The sequence below is a fragment of the Opisthocomus hoazin genome, chromosome 8 (genome assembly GCF_030867145.1).
Source record: "Opisthocomus hoazin isolate bOpiHoa1 chromosome 8, bOpiHoa1.hap1, whole genome shotgun sequence".
NCBI classification, from domain to species: Eukaryota; Metazoa; Chordata; class Aves; order Opisthocomiformes; family Opisthocomidae; genus Opisthocomus; species Opisthocomus hoazin.
This window is the reverse complement of record NC_134421.1, coordinates 29638553-29654094: the sequence shown is the minus strand read 5'-3', so window position 1 is coordinate 29654094 and position 15542 is coordinate 29638553. Positions and strand designations below refer to the sequence as shown.

General features: G+C 40.6%; 1 protein-coding gene across 4 annotated transcripts in view; it reads left to right on the top strand.

The window, feature by feature from the left end:
- The window catches only part of SYT1 (synaptotagmin 1), a 359923-nt gene that overhangs the window by 74328 nt on the left and 270053 nt on the right, over nt 1-15542 (top strand). For 3 of the 4 annotated variants that reach the window (XM_075429340.1, XM_075429341.1, XM_075429338.1), the window contains exon 2: nt 6834-6948. The exons of the other annotated variant lie outside the window; for it this stretch is intronic. The gene's annotated coding sequence lies outside the window, so the exon portion shown is untranslated. The remainder of the gene's footprint in view (nt 1-6833; nt 6949-15542) is intronic. 4 annotated transcript variants of the gene reach the window in all.

The window sequence follows — 15542 nt, the reverse complement described above, 5'->3', positions numbered from 1 at the left end:
CGGTCAAGGTTTAAAATGGGAGGTCAGAGTGAGACCTGATACAAGTAATATAGGCTGGAATGATGTCTATGTATTGCAGTTCTCATTTAAGGTCATTTATCATATAATAAACACTTTATAACATTTCTGGAGTTGAAGCTTAAAAATGATGCTACAGTGTAATTAAGGTAATTTGTGGTAAAATAAAGAGATCATCCACTTCCTTACGTATGTCACCTGATACATTTAGGTCAAGGCTGACTTGAAAGATCTTGCTGGTCTATAGATGCCAGGTTTTTAGAGACTTCCATGGTTGTTGCAGAGTGGAGATAACTTTAATATGCTTCATACTGAAATTTTTTTTGTTTCGTACAGGAGATAAAAATACAGTCAGATGTCAGTGAAAAAATAACAAAGATCATTACTGTCTTCCAGAATTAAAAGCAGTTTTGGGTTTTGTGGTTTTGATTTGTTGTTTGGGGGTTTTTTGGGGGGGTTTTTTTTGGGTCTTTTTGCTGAATAGTAATGCTCCATGAAATTATTCATTATCTTTCTATGATTCTAAAAATTCTGAACTTAAAAGAGGGAAGCCAATGCACACAGTGTAGAGATACATTTTGAAAACTAGGCGGAAGGGATCAAAGAATGTCTGAATCTTGGACCTCTACAGTTTGTGTTGGTATATTCTGCCCTACTAATTTGCACTGTGAGCACTGAACAATAGGAGTATGTAATAGTCAAAGATGTGGTAGGTGGGCTATGGCTATAGCAGTAGCATCAGCAGTGGAACAGACTATTATACTTACCAACAGGTGCAGATAAATTAATTAAATAGTGTTCTGCTGAACACTGGTTAAAATTACTTTGTTGACAAGATGTCCTACGTCGCGATCACTGGTAATGTCTCTGCTTTCTTTCAAAAACGTGAAATAAAGTTTTCTAGTGCAAAAAAAAAAATCTCAGCTGTGGGAAAATGTACATCTGAAGGCCAATCATTTGTAGCAGAGAAGGCAGCAGGATGGCACTGTAAAGTTGCTCAGATTGGTACTTTTACTTCCTGAATCTGCTTGTTCTTTGTAACATAACTGAACTGTGGGCAATCCCATAAGTCTGCAGATGTAAATAGCCCCTGTCAGTATGTGTTGCATGCAGAGCAGAATTATACCTTCAGCCAAGAAATACTTCTTGAGGAGAATCGTAGAATCATAGAATAGTTTGGGTTAGAGGGGACCTTTAGAGGTGATCTATCCCAACCCCTCTGTAGTGAGCAGAGACATCTTCAACTAGACCAGGTTGCTCAGAGCCCCGTCCAACCTGGCCTTGAATGTTTCCAGGGATGGGGCCTCCATTACCTCTCTGGGCAACCTCTTCCAGTGTTTCACCAACCTCATTATAAAAAAATTCTTCCTTATACCTGGTCTAAATCTACCCTCTGTTAGTTTAAAACCTTTACTCCTGGTCCTATCACAACAGGCCTTGCTAAAAAGGTTGTCCCTATCTTTCCTATAGGCCCCCTTTAAGTACTGAAAGGCTGCAAGATGATGTCCCTGGAGCCTTCTCTTCTCCAGGCTGAACAAGCCCAACTCTCTCAGCCTTTCCTCGTAGGAGAGGTGCTCCAGCCCTTGGATCATTTTGGTGGCCCTCCCCTGGCCCCGCTCCAACAAGTCCATGTCTTTCCTGTGCTGAGGTCTCCAGACCTGGACACAGGACTCCAAGTGGGATCTCACCAGCGTAGAGTAGAGCAGCAGAATCCCCTCTCTCGACCTGCTGGCCACGCTTCTCTTGATGCAGCCCAGGACACAGTTGGCCTTCTGGGCTGCAAGCAAACATTGCCAGGTCATGTTGAGCTTCTTGTCAACCAGTACCCCCATGGACCTTCTTTGCAGGGCTGCTCTCAATGCCTTCATCCCCCAGCCTATATTGATACCGAGGATTGTTGGGACCCAGGTGTAGGACCATGCACTTGGCCTTGTTGACCTTCATGAGGTTCACACAGGCCCACCTCTGCAGCTTGTCCAGCTTGGCATCCCATCCTTCTGGCCTGTCAACTGCACCACTCAGCTTGGTGTCATCTGCAAACTTGCTGAGGGTGCACTCGATCCTGCTGTCTAGGTCATTGATGAAAATATTAAACAGCACTGTTCCCAGAATGGACCCCTGACAGACACCACTCATCACCAGTCTCCATCTGGACATTGAGCCCTTGACCACTGCCCTCTGGCTGCGACCATCCAACCAATTCCTATGCACTGAATGGTCCACTCATCAAATCCCTATCTCCCCAATTTAGAGAGAATTGTTATGGTCCCCATCATGCAGTCCATCCACTCAAGAGGTGTGGGAAGAGAGGTTGCCAGTGAAGACTGAGGCAAAAAAGTTGAGTGCTTCAGCCTTCTCCTTGTCCATTGTTACCAGTTTGCCAGTGTTGCTCATCAGGGGGGTACACTTTCTTTAACCTTCCTTTTCTGGCTGACATACCTGTAGAAGCCCTTCTTGTTATTCTTTGCATCCCTTGCCAAGTTCAGCTCCAGGTGTGCCTTGGCCTTCCTGACCTTGTCCCTACACAAAGGGGCAGCATCCCTATACCCTTCTCAAGATACCCGTCCCTGCTTCCACTGCCTGTCCATTTCCTTCTTGCCCTTTATTTTTACCAGCACGTCTTGACTCGGCCATGTTGGTCTCTTGCCTTCCTTTCCTGGGGATTGAGAGCCCTTGTGCCCTATGGAAAACATCCTTAAAGATATTCTAGCTCTATTCTGCTCCCTTGTCTCTGAGGGCAGTTTCCCAGGGAGTCCTATTGACTAACTACTTGAAGAGCTGGAAGTTTGCTTTCCTAAAAATTCAGGGTCCTGACTTTACTCTTTGCGTGACCCATATTCCTCAGGACTGCGAACTCTACCAGTGTGTGATCTCTGCAGCCCAGGCTGCCTGGAGGGTGGGTGTCAGGAGGATGGGGCCATACTCTTTTCAGTGGTGCCCAGCGACAGGACAAGGGGCAATGGGCACAAACTGAAGCATAGGAAGTTCCATCTGAACATGAGGAAGAACTTCTTCCCTCTGAGGGTGACGGAGCCCTGGAACAGGCTGCCCAGGGAGGTTGTGGAGTCTCCTTCTCTGGAGATATTCAAGACCCGCCTGGACAAGGTCCTGTGCAGCCTGCTGTAGGTGACCCTGCTTTGGCAGGTGGGTTGGACTAGATGACCCACAGAGGTCCCTTCCAACCCCTACTATTCTGTGATTCTGTGATTTTATCTCAAATTATAGAAATGAACAGTTAATCTTTCTGTGGACAGAATTTTTTTTCACTAGAAAGGAATGAGAGCAAACTGATTTTATTTTCATCTTCCTGTGTTTCTGGTAGCATCCTTCATAAATTGATCATTGACCTTTCTTGATAAGAAAGCCTTTTCCCATCATATTTTAATACCTGCTAGCTTCTCTCTCTCTCTCTTTTTCTGTGTTTCTCCCCAAATGTTCATACTACTGGGGAGGTCTCTGAGAACCAGACTCTTGGTGGAGAAAGACTGTTTCATTAAAAATATACCACTAGCTTAAGTATCTTTTTACGTAATTAAAAAAGCAAGACACCAAATGCAAAATAAAACTCTTCTTTCCTCCTCATTTTTTTTGCATTTTGTGTCTCTGTGGAAGACACGTAAAGGTTTTCTACAGAGACTATTAGTATTCTGGCAAGCTCTCACTTGTGATCCGTAGACCATCAAAGTGCTGACAGATGCAGTATCATACAGAAATGCAAAGATTGTATTTGTGTTTCTGTATGTATCCTGCAAAAACCCGAAACATTCAGATCTCTCCTTGCTACTCTGTTCCAGCACACTCAAGCCATCTGCTTGGTTTTCCTGCTGCATTTCGTCTCATTAGTCATGTTCACATGTATTTCAGGCTGCTTAATTTCATTACGCAAAGTATTATGCACTGTTCATCCAATAAGTGAGAGAGGTTCATTCGGCTTCCCAAGGGACTTGTAAAAAGAAGTTTTAAATCTCTAAGAAAACCTGAAAATTCTTGTTGAAACATGGATCATGTTTCACTTTATTAACATACTAAAACTTACCTTATTGATTGAGTTATCCATCTTTTCCTGACTCCTAAAGGCTAACTGGTGTCTCCTTAGAAATATTTGCTTCTAACTAGGATTTTTTAACACAATTAAGATCTCAATACAAAACTAAGCGTCATATTGGAGAGTTTCCTTTTTGGTGGAGTTGGTTTTACTGCCTAGTAGTGAAGTTGTATGTTCTGAACAGAATGTACCTGTGGCCATCCCTGTGAATACACACTAGAATAAGGAAAATCATAAGCCTTTAAAAAAGCATCAGAATTCGCAGAGGGAAGAGAGATCTGCTAATGCCAAAGATCTCAAATCTCCATTTGCAGTCATTGCTGAGTGCTCTCAAGCTTCTTTAAACTCCTAAGGCTGACTGTGATAAACTTGTCCCATGGAGTGACTCAATTTACTCGTGTTGCAAGACAAAAAAGATGGAAAAAGAGTCTCTAGCAATGGCTCTTGATAACTCTTCTGTATGATGGGAAGGGACCAGCACCAGTGGTGAGAGCTGGGACACTTCTGGGACCCCAGTGGAGAGAACAGTACAAGTATGGGAGAAAAACGGTCAGCACTGGGCTGAGGTGGGAGCGACCAAGGCTTGATGGGCAAAGGCGATGGATTAGTAGTCAACCTGGAGAATGGGAAGGGACACAAAAATCGGACATGGAGTGGGCAACTGCAACTGACCAGACAAAAAAGAGTGAGAACTGGCAGGGAGCTCTGGGAAAAAACAATTTAATAATGAACTGGATATCCAGACATCAGATGTAGAGATGCTAGCATAGTGCCATTAGCATCAGCCAGTAATCCTAGCTGGAGAGAACTGGGACTGGTTGAGAAATGAGCCAGGAAGCCAGGAAGGCAGGAAAATGGGGCCTGTGCTTGAGTATATAGGAACATACAGTATATACTACATGTTCTAAAGCAAAAGAAGAGGGGGAAAATTGAGGATCTGTTTTTGGCTATAAAAGATCAGTGGGTTTTTCTATCTTGAAAAAGTTTCCCCATGAAAATCTTAATTTTTATTTTAAGAATGTACTCTATATGGCATATAAATTATAGAGCAATCACAGAACAGGAGGTGTGGACCCTTTAAATTCCTTTAAAAGAAGCAGCCTAGGCACTGGATAAGCACGGCTCCCCCCAAAAAACAAGTGACTCGAGTCTGTCGTTAAGCCTCAGAAAGAGGCTGAATTAACCTCTGAGTGCTTGACATTGCAACAACGTTCTTTTGTTAATGCTGTGGTTTGCATCTAGTGAGTTTAATTTTACTTTGTTGTTTTGATAAATAAATATGTGCTATCCAGACAGCCACAAGGTACAAAATAATTGCGGACTGTGAAAGCCGGAACATTTTTAACCAGCTCTTCCTGATACTTATTTCATTAAAACCCTAGGCCCTGGAGTCATTTAAAGGATTTAGCTTTTCTTTTCTTTTTGGATGGAAAAGGCACATTGTGTGGTGGTGTAAATTCTTGTTGCCCCATGACTTTGGTGACTGTAAATTCAATGCAATGTACCTTGTTGATATAAGCTTTATTCCCTAAAAAAATAGAAGGCAAATTATAGGTGTCCACATTTATAGAAAGTTCCATCGTTTTTACTGTTGTGGTTAATAATATTGATTTCTTAGTATTTAAGTAGTGAACAATGAGAGCTTCAAATCTATGTAAAACAGTTTTAATGAACTTTTGAATTATGCAGTGCTTTTGCTTAAAAAAAAAAAATAAAATCTTTATTTCTAAGAATTTTTGCTGCTTTAAATATTACCAAGACGGGCAAAAGAAAATAATGATGGTATTTTGTATTAAGGAAAATAATCAAAAGTGCTACGTGTAGGATATGAGGACTGAGGACAGCTTTTATGGTGTGTCATTAAGGTACTGGGCAAGGATTCAAGACATTTCAGGTTGAGAAGCTTCCTTAAACCAGGCTCCTTGTGTGACATTCAGCATATTGTTTAATTTTGTGTACCTCAGCTTCCATCTATAGAACAAATATGTTGATATAGCTTTACTTCTATCTGTTGCCTGTCCCAGGATTTTGATTTATAAAAATCTTAAAGATCTCTTAACAGTCTTGTTCAAACAACTTCCAGCACTGTAAGCATTCAGTCTTCATTGGAGCTTCTAGTCAGAGCTGTGGGGAAAAAGCGACATGAATTCTCTTAATTTACCAGAATAGAAGACTCTCTATAAAGGAAAATAGAAGATCTGAGGAGTCATAAAAAAAAAAAAAAAACCCTACATTATAATCTGAATAGTTTTATGAAATTGTTTGAGTCTAAAGATTGAATTTGCTTACATCATTTTTGCCCCTTAACACAAACTGTTTAGAAATTGTCTGGTTGTGTATAGAAGAAATTAAAAAATGTGCAAGTATAAATCCATGTCATTTTGATATCAAATGAATTCACTGAGCATGCTAAGTTAAGGAACCTTGTGCGATACAACATCAGGAAAACACAATGTGCATGAGATCACTACAGTTCACTGTATGTGATTCAGCAATGAAATCTACAAAAACAGTAATATTGGAGCACACAAAGAAAACAGTCCAGATGAGTCTGTGATGAAGAAAACTTGTTCATGTATTTTTTTTTTCTGTGTATCTTAACAATCTGATTAACTCTCATGATAATCGACTTCTGACAATCAGCAGCTGAAGGGCGCTGAACAAATATGATTAAAGGAGTTTTTAAGCAGTGGTTGTTTGTGGGCAAAGATGGAAAATACAGCTGCATAGGTACAGGCAAGCGTTTACATGGAATGTCTTTCTCTTAAAGGGAGAAAAGCAAAGGGATTTTTTTTCTGAGCTGTGAAGAAACTAGAAACTGACTGATAGAGCCTTCATTCAAGATTTCCCTGTGAAAAGAAAACTGTTGATGCCAATCATATAAGGTATTTTAAACAAGCATGGATTCTGTTGCCTTCCGTACCCTGTTAAATGCTTTAATGCATGGTGCTTTCCGAGAACTAAAATGGAGGTAGTAAATAATTTAAAGAAATAGCTTTTTTCTTATGTAAAGTCTATTAGATTAGTGAACGTTTAATTTTGCGGTAATACATGAGATTTCCTAATGACATTAAAGATGAAAAAAAACAGTTTATATGCATTTGTTGGCTGTTCGGGTAGTAGTTGTATTCTTTGCCTTCTCTCACCATCAACTTGCATTTTATCAAATCCCAAGCTGTCATGGTTCATTATCCATAGATGATCTTGAGCAGCCTTGCATCACCAAAAAATATGCTGTGGCATCTGCCATTGTGCGCTACTATGCAGATCACTTCTGAGTAAGGTTTGTCTTTGATTTATTCATTCAGTAGTGTGTGTTCTTATATTTTTGCATGTGAATACCTTAAGCAACAGAAGCTGCGTGTACTACGTTACAGTGATTTTTTAGGTTGGAGATGCAATGTCTGCTGTGCCTTGTTAGCTAATGAGTTCCATTTGAGCTAATGCTTGTACAACTCAATCTCCACTAGGCAGTCACATCACTTCTGTAGTCATTTCATAAGCTCCTGTACTGGTGATGTAGACAGCACGTTGAAATTAGTATTATAGTATCAGTCTTGCATTCCAGATCCTCTATTTTGACTATCTGATTTTAGGAGCCAGAAATTAAATCTATGTCACGATTGTATTAACAGAGAGCAGTAATGTCCAGATATAAATATATTTACTAAGAAGTCTTGATTTCCTGTAAGGTAGTTACATTGGTAAGAGACTATTACTCTTTTTTGAAAGACGATTAGTAAAAATGCACAGTGCTCATCGATATTAGTAAATAAAAGTCCTCTTGATTCCTCTCACCTCTCTCTTTAACTGTTGTTGTGAGGGGAAAGGAATGTATATTTTGGGGGGATGTTCTAAGGTCATTTTACTGCTATTCTGTTTTGGTAATACAACATTTGGAAATTAATTTATTATACTGCTACTGTTACTGCTTCATCTGAAAATGTCTGTTTCAGCGATCAAGAGTGAAAATTTATTACTGCCCATTTTAGCTTGGTTTCATTATTTCTTGACTCGGTAACTATTTGAAATTAATCAAAGAAGTTGTTTTTAAGAAACTGCATGGATACTTTTCTGAATGTGTTAAATCTGGGTAGCATTGCTTGCTGTAGCCAAATAGACTCGCTTTGATGGTTTCTCCAGGGATGAGGAGAGTAAGCGAAACAATCTTGTTCTGGTAAGAATCCTTATAATTGCCAAGCTTGATGCAATTTCAGTGAAACATTACACTAAACCCACTTCTTTTAATAGAGGAAAACAGTTTCTGTATAGTCTGAAGATATTTACAGGACTTTTGTTTGTATGCCACGGTTCCTATACCAATTAATTGTTTACACCTGCAAGGGCTTCAAGGCTTCATTTGGGTTAGAGCTTTTTACGCTTTTTCTGTTTGTTTGTGCAGATGTTTCACCTAGAGCTTGTGGAAGTGGAGATCATTCACAGGTCAAGTGAAAAGCAACAACATATAAAGACAATGAAATGTCAGGGCACTTCTCAATGAAAGTTCACAAAAAAAAGTGAAAAGCCATGTGAAAATGCAAAGCAGTATGTCCTCAAAGTAGATTGTCCCCAAAGAAAATAACTCACTGGGAAGGAATAATACTATTCTTTTGTGTTGTAGAGCAGATTGTTGTGAGACTAACTCTAAATGTGTGACTTTAGCAGTGGCTGTCATTCTACCCCAAGCCTACCTTTTATTTTCAGTAATCTCAGAATCACACAGAATCACAGAATGTTTGGGATTGGAAGGGACCTCTGTGGGTCATCTAGTCCAACCCACCTGCCAAAGCAGGGTCGCCTACAGCAGGCTGCACAGGACCTTGTCCAGGCGGGTCTTGAATATCTCCAGAGAAGGAGACTCCACAACCTCCCTGGGCAGCCTGTTTGCTTCTCAGCCTTTTGGCTAAGACCAAGTGTAGTAATAAAACACAGTACAGCTCTGTGCTGAACGTGGAAAAAGGAGGGGGGGAGAGAGAGAGAGACGGAGATTGAAAAAATGTTTTATTTTATAATTCCCTTGAATCTGTTCCTGTTCCACCAAACCGTGCAGATTAATTTTGAATGAAGTAGTAGTGTGTTCATCACAGTGATAAAATTAATTTCCATCTCTGTTCACTATCGCGCATGTCTCAGTTACAGACAGTTTCTCCTGAGAATATGAAATACTGTCTATGAGTGTGTCTGGGAGTAAGTCACCAATATTCTGACTCAAACTAATTTAAATGAAGGCAAATGTTTTGGGATCTGAAAGTTGAATTTCAGTTTGAACAATAGTTTCAAGGGCTTACATGCACATTTCACTGTCTCTTGCCCTGAGGTGGGTTGCTACTAAAGAGATTATCCCCATATACCCATGAGCTACAATACAGTTCACAGGAATGTGAAATAGAATAAAGTTGTCTGTAACGTAAATATGAAGTGGAAGAGCAAATCAAAGCAAAAATGGAATAAAAATGAATCCAGGAGAATTTAAAAAAAATCTACACCGGGAACTGAAGGATGCAACAAAATCTGAGGATCTAATGCGCAAATCTGAACTAGAAATGCTTCTTAGTCTGTCACCTATGTCACAGAATTTGTTTGGTAGGTCTCTTAGCATTGTTGATGTCTATATAATACATTACAAATCGGGTTAAAGGGGATACTGTAATAAACAGAGCCAGTAGGAAATATATTCTGAGACTTTTTGAGTATTAGGAAGTGCTTACTGAAACACAAAATAATTGCAGATTGTGAAGTGTTACAAGGAGACTTCCTATTTTAAAAATCCATTAAATTGGTAAAAATATTCCTTTAAGTCTTTTAGACACAATTTATCTTTAATACTGCTTTCTATTTCAAAATATTTATGGTGTGTTGATTTTGTTGTTATTTTTTGCTTGTATTTGGTGATGGCAAAAAGGATGAAACCAGTTCTCCTATTACAGGAACTATTACTTCACTTTACTTGCTCTGGACATTCTAGGAATGCAGAGTGGTGCTCAGGCCAGCACTGAGGGAATCTCCACAGAGCACAGAGGAGGGCTGTAAATAGTACAGGTCCAGAACCAGGAGGCTCCCCACTTCATTCTTAATGCTTGTAAAACTGCATTAACCATGATGGAGCATGGAGGACTACAAATAAAATTCCATTTCAGTCAATGAGTTTGGCTGGTGGAGAAAACTGGTGATTAAGTTTTGGACTTACACTCAGCATACCTCTGTAAGAGAAAGTATCTAACAAACCAATGTTAAATATCTCCCAACAAGGTAGAGGATATTACCTGTATGTTCTTTAAATTGGTTGAGAAAAATTGTGCTTTCCCAACTTATTCCAGGTTTGGGGTTTTTTGTCTTTTAAATAATTTGAGTAAACTTCTGTATTTTCTGGTCACCAAAGTCCTAGCTACTGGAAAGACGTTCACGTATTATCATGGGACTGTTCATGAATCAAGGATTAAGGCATTGCTGCAATGAACACCAAAATTACAGGTGAACAATGTTGCCACAGTTTGCAGACTTGTCTCAGAGCAAAGGTTGATAGGCTGTAAACCTGTCTCTGAAAATACAAATATTTGCATGACTTCTTTTTTCTGTATTTTTTGACCTCCTTTTTTCTGAACTAACACTTCACTTCATTCCTTATTTGGGAGCACACATTCCACTGATAAAGGACAATCCCTAGGCTGTAGATGGGTACGTCTTGCCTCCTTTAACCATTTCCGTCTTAAAGGTAGACCATTAAGAAACAGTAAAAATTGAATTTTACATAGCTGTGTGATGCATTCGTCCATTAAATACAGGGTGAACAGTAAATGCAAAAATTACTTTAATTTGTTGAAATTTATTAAACTAAGTGTAACCTCCTTAGCTGAAAGTAACCAACTACCTTATACTGGCAACATAAGCTGCAATGAGATTTCTGGGCTTCGGCGACTGAGGATGAATTAGACATACCAAAGGCTTTTTTGGGGAAAATAAAATTTCACAAAGTAATATAGTTAAGTGCAGGTCTTACTCTCCCTATGAGACAGAGAATAAAATTGCTGGTGCAAAAAAGGTTTCTTTCTTCCCACAGAGCTGCATTTATTGTGTTACAGTCTAAACCAGCAGCAATTATACATAAGCTGTTAAACAAAATGAGAACAATCAAACAGTTGGCTCACTGAGCCAGAGGTGGTACTTGGAGTCCTTGCTGTTTCTCCCAGTCACTCTCAGCATCAGTGATGGTCAGAAAATAGGCGCTCATTCTCCTGCATATGTTTATATGGTGGGAGGGACATGACTTTTCATTCCTTTTTGGCAGGCAAAAAAAAGAAACTAAAAACACTTAGAAAAACCTAGATTTACGGGGAAAATATGCACCTACAAGCGCACACCATACCTGGGGAGAGTACTGTGGTTTTTAATGGGTGGGATAAAAGGCTCACCAGATTACTGCAAGATGAAGGCAAGAAGCTGGCAAAATACAAAATAGTTTTTAGTTCATATGGCAGTGAGAATTGTAACAGTGAATTCTTGCAAGATTTTAGGGAGAAGAAAAAAAACACAGGCTGGGCAAAATAAATGGATAAGTTGGTGGGGTATTCTATCATGGAGCAAAATATGTTGCAGATGACTACTGCAGGAGGTCATGCATTTTTTTTTTAAATAATTGATGCTGTCACATGTCAGAAAGAGGACACAAGATTAGGCAGGCTATAAATTTAGTTTGATTCAGAAAGTCCTCTGATCCTGTCACAGGTTTGGTCAAGTGATACAGATAAAATTTTATGACAAATTGGCTCAAAAAAAACCCCAACAGGATATTTCTGACCATCTTTACATCTGAATAAATCAGGATGGACACTTTAAGAAAACCCTGTGTAAAGGAAGGGGAAGAGCTGTGATCTAATAAGGACAGTTATTTTCTGAGGTACATTGGAATCGTGAGCCTGAAATAGTCCAAGGGTGTAGTTTCATGACAGCACAAAACCACATTTTTGCTGGAAGTGGTGATCTTCACACTCCCTTTTTGTTCCAGCACTAAAAGTTAACAGAGTAGTTTTGAGCCAGATAAGCCTTATTACTGCCACATGAGGAATACTGCAGTGATATGCGTGTGGGAATTAGAGCAGGATCTCTTCTCTTTTGGCAGCAGCAAAGCCTTAAATCAGCTTAAGCAGCTTCTGAAACCACTCCAGAACTTTGAGCCTTCACAGAAGGTGGCTGGGGGCAGTGAGTGCTGACACCACCATTTACTTTGTATGGAGCAAGTGCTGCTCACCTCACTACTAGCAGGCATGCTTAGCACTGTAATGAAGAACAAGCTTCAGTCACTTTCCTGTAATTGGACTACGCAAATTAGTAAAAATCAGTTCCCCGGATTTAATCACCAAGAATGGTGGGTTGGCCTTGGCTGGCTGCCAGGCCCCCACCCAGCCACTCTCTCACTCCCCCTTCTCAATAGGACAGGGGGAGAAAATAAGACAGAAAAGCTCGTGTGTCAAGTTAAAGACAGGGAGACCACTTACAATTACCCTCACAGGAAAAACTGCATTGACTTGAGGAACACTTGAGTTAATTTATTGCCAATGAAAATAGATTCGGATGGTGAGAAAGAAAGACAAAAACTAAAACACTGTCTTCGCTTGTTCCCAGACTCAACTTCACTCTGTCACTCACAACTCTCCTGCCTACCCTCGCTGAGCAGCACAGGGGATGGGGAATGACAGTTGTGGTCAGTTCATAACAGTTGGTCTCTGACACTCCTTCTTCCTCACAGTTTTCCCCTTCTCCAGCATGGAGTCCTCCATGGACTGCAGTCCTTCAAGAACTGCTCCAGTGTGGGCTTTCTGTGGGCTGCAGCTCCTTCAGGGTGGTCCATCTGCAGCAGCGTGGGGTCCTCCAGGGCCTGCAGAGGACAACCTGCTTCACCATGGTCTTCTCCACGGGCTGCAGGGAAACCTCTGCTCCAGCCCCCAGAGCACCTCCTCTCCTTCCTTCTTCTCTCACCTTGCTGCTTACAGGGCTGTTTCTCACACATTTTTGCCTCACTCCTCACTGCTGGGCAGCATTTTGCCTTTTCTTACAGATGTTTCCCAAAAGTGTCACCATTCACGGTGGCTGCGGGGCTCAGCTGTGCCCGGCTGTGGGTGGGTTGGAGCCATCTGGGACTGGCTGTGTCTGGCATGGGGCAGCCCTGGCCGCTCCTCAGAGGCCCCTGCGGTCCCTGCTGCCAGCGCCTGGGCACCTGCCCCCTATACACCGAATTTTCTGTCAAACAGTTTAAGCAGCCAGTGGAAACAAAGGTCATTTTCTCAGGATGGTCTTCAAAACTGGAGGGTTTTTTTCCTAACCTGATTTCACAGACACCTATTTCACAGTAGTGTAACAATACTGATTGCACGGGAGCTCTTCTTTCTAAATGCTGTTGTAAGTATAAACAGAATAAATCCCATCATGTATTTTAAAGAATTTCTTCTTTTTTTTTTTTTGGCAGGGCTGTCTGTGCTTATGGTAGATACAAAGTTATTTTCTACGTGAAGTTTTTGTATTTATCTATTACTGATACCAAGTATAGCCAAAAATTTGTGCCTGAACTGCAAACTAGTAGGGCGGGTTGTTTTTTCCACACCACAGTTTGGAGCCCATCTGTCACACAATGCAGTGCATTCATTGTGCAGATCATGGTGTGATAGAATTTTGCATGTAAGCTTTTATGTATGGCATTGAAAAGAAAAAAAAATTATTCTCCTTCCTCCAAAGTATTCAAGAAGATTTACCTTCCATATCACTCTGAACCCAAAATTCATATGTCCGAGGTGTGTGAAAGGTGGAAGAGAGAGCAGTGTGTGCCGGAGAGTGGTCGAGCCTGAGGCGCTGTTGGGCTGTCTGCTGGCAGGTGGGGGGGGACAACCAGCTCTCCAGTTCAGGTCAGGCAGATCTGCCATGCCCACCTCAGCTTTTGGGGCTGCCTGTTCTCCAGACCGTTGCCTAGGACACTGTCCGGAGGTAAATTCATCCTCTGCTGTTCTCCTGCTATTGCTTTGGTAAACTGGGTGAATATAAATTCCCGCTTTATTATTTATAACTTCTGTCCCTCCGTGAAAGGAAGGTGGTGGCCCAACCACCGTGATACATTGGCCTTAACAGCATGACAAACTGGTTGGAACTGTTGGCACAAGCAGCTGGTTTATTTTGTTCTTACATTAAAAAAGATGCAATATGAAACCTTGTATGTTTTTAAAATAGGGATTCTTACCTGTGTCTGACAGATCACATCACTACGAGAGGTCCAAAATTTGTGGTTCTCTCTAAAATTTAATTATCTCGCACTTTCCAACAGCAGCTTGTCTGCTACTGACATGTAGAATTTCATTTTGTTCAAACATCTTTTGTGTGTATGTCTCTTTGATATTGGTAACAGTGGCTTGTGGTAATGCTTATCTTCTTTTGATTCTGAAAATATAATAAAGGAGCAAAATACAAAGTAATAGCTACATGCATTAGTTAGGCAAACGTCCATTAAGTCTTTGTATCAGACTTAGCTTTTCAGATATCTCAAGGAACAGAGATCATAAAAGCAGCTTTAGCATGGCAAACATGCCCACAAAACCAAATAAATCATTGTCCAAACAAGGAATGAACCAAGACAGATCTTTCTTCTTCGCTCGTGAGTTTCTTTGTTCTCATATCCAGATAGTTTTCTGAACAAATTGTTAATTACTGATTTCCGTGATTATCTCTCTTCATAGCTACGGTCATTGGACTCTTTAAGGTATGTGAAGCTTGGGTCTGTTCCCCAAACTCTGAGGAATATGATGGGATATGATTTCTGTAGAAATCTGTCATTAAAAAACTAGGGATATAAATGCAAGCAACTGTAGACATAACTCTTGTTTTGTAGTTTCCAATTTAAATGATTGAAAATACTGGTGTTGTGGTTTTCCCTCAATTTGCAACAAAGAACCATGCAGTTGCTTTCTCACTCCTTCCCCTTTCCCGGTGGGATGGGGGGGAGAATCAGAAGGAAAAAAGGCAAAAACTTATGGGTTGGGATGAGAACAGTTTAACAGAATGGCAAAGGGAGAAGAGAACAACAATCCATAATACTGATAAAAAGCATATACAACATGCAGTGTTCTCACCACCCGATGCTCAGCTTGCTCCTGGGTAGCAAAAGCCCCTCCCTTACCCAGCTCCCCACTTAAATACTGAGCGTGGCATCACATGGTATTGAATGTCCCATTTGATTGGCTGTTTGGGTCAGCCCAACCAGCGTCTGGTAAAAATTAATGCTATCCCAGCTGAACCCAGGACAACTGGATATTTATATGTTGAACGTGTTTATGTACATGATTTCAGTTGGTACTTGTGGATAATGGAATGGACAGTAAGTACATCCTGGTGTACTCACATGTACAGACTGGGAGTGTTTGGGGTAAGACGTAAAAGCATCATAGAAAAACAGGAAATTTAGATGGTTTTTATGTGTCAGTATATGCAGAGTTTTATTTGC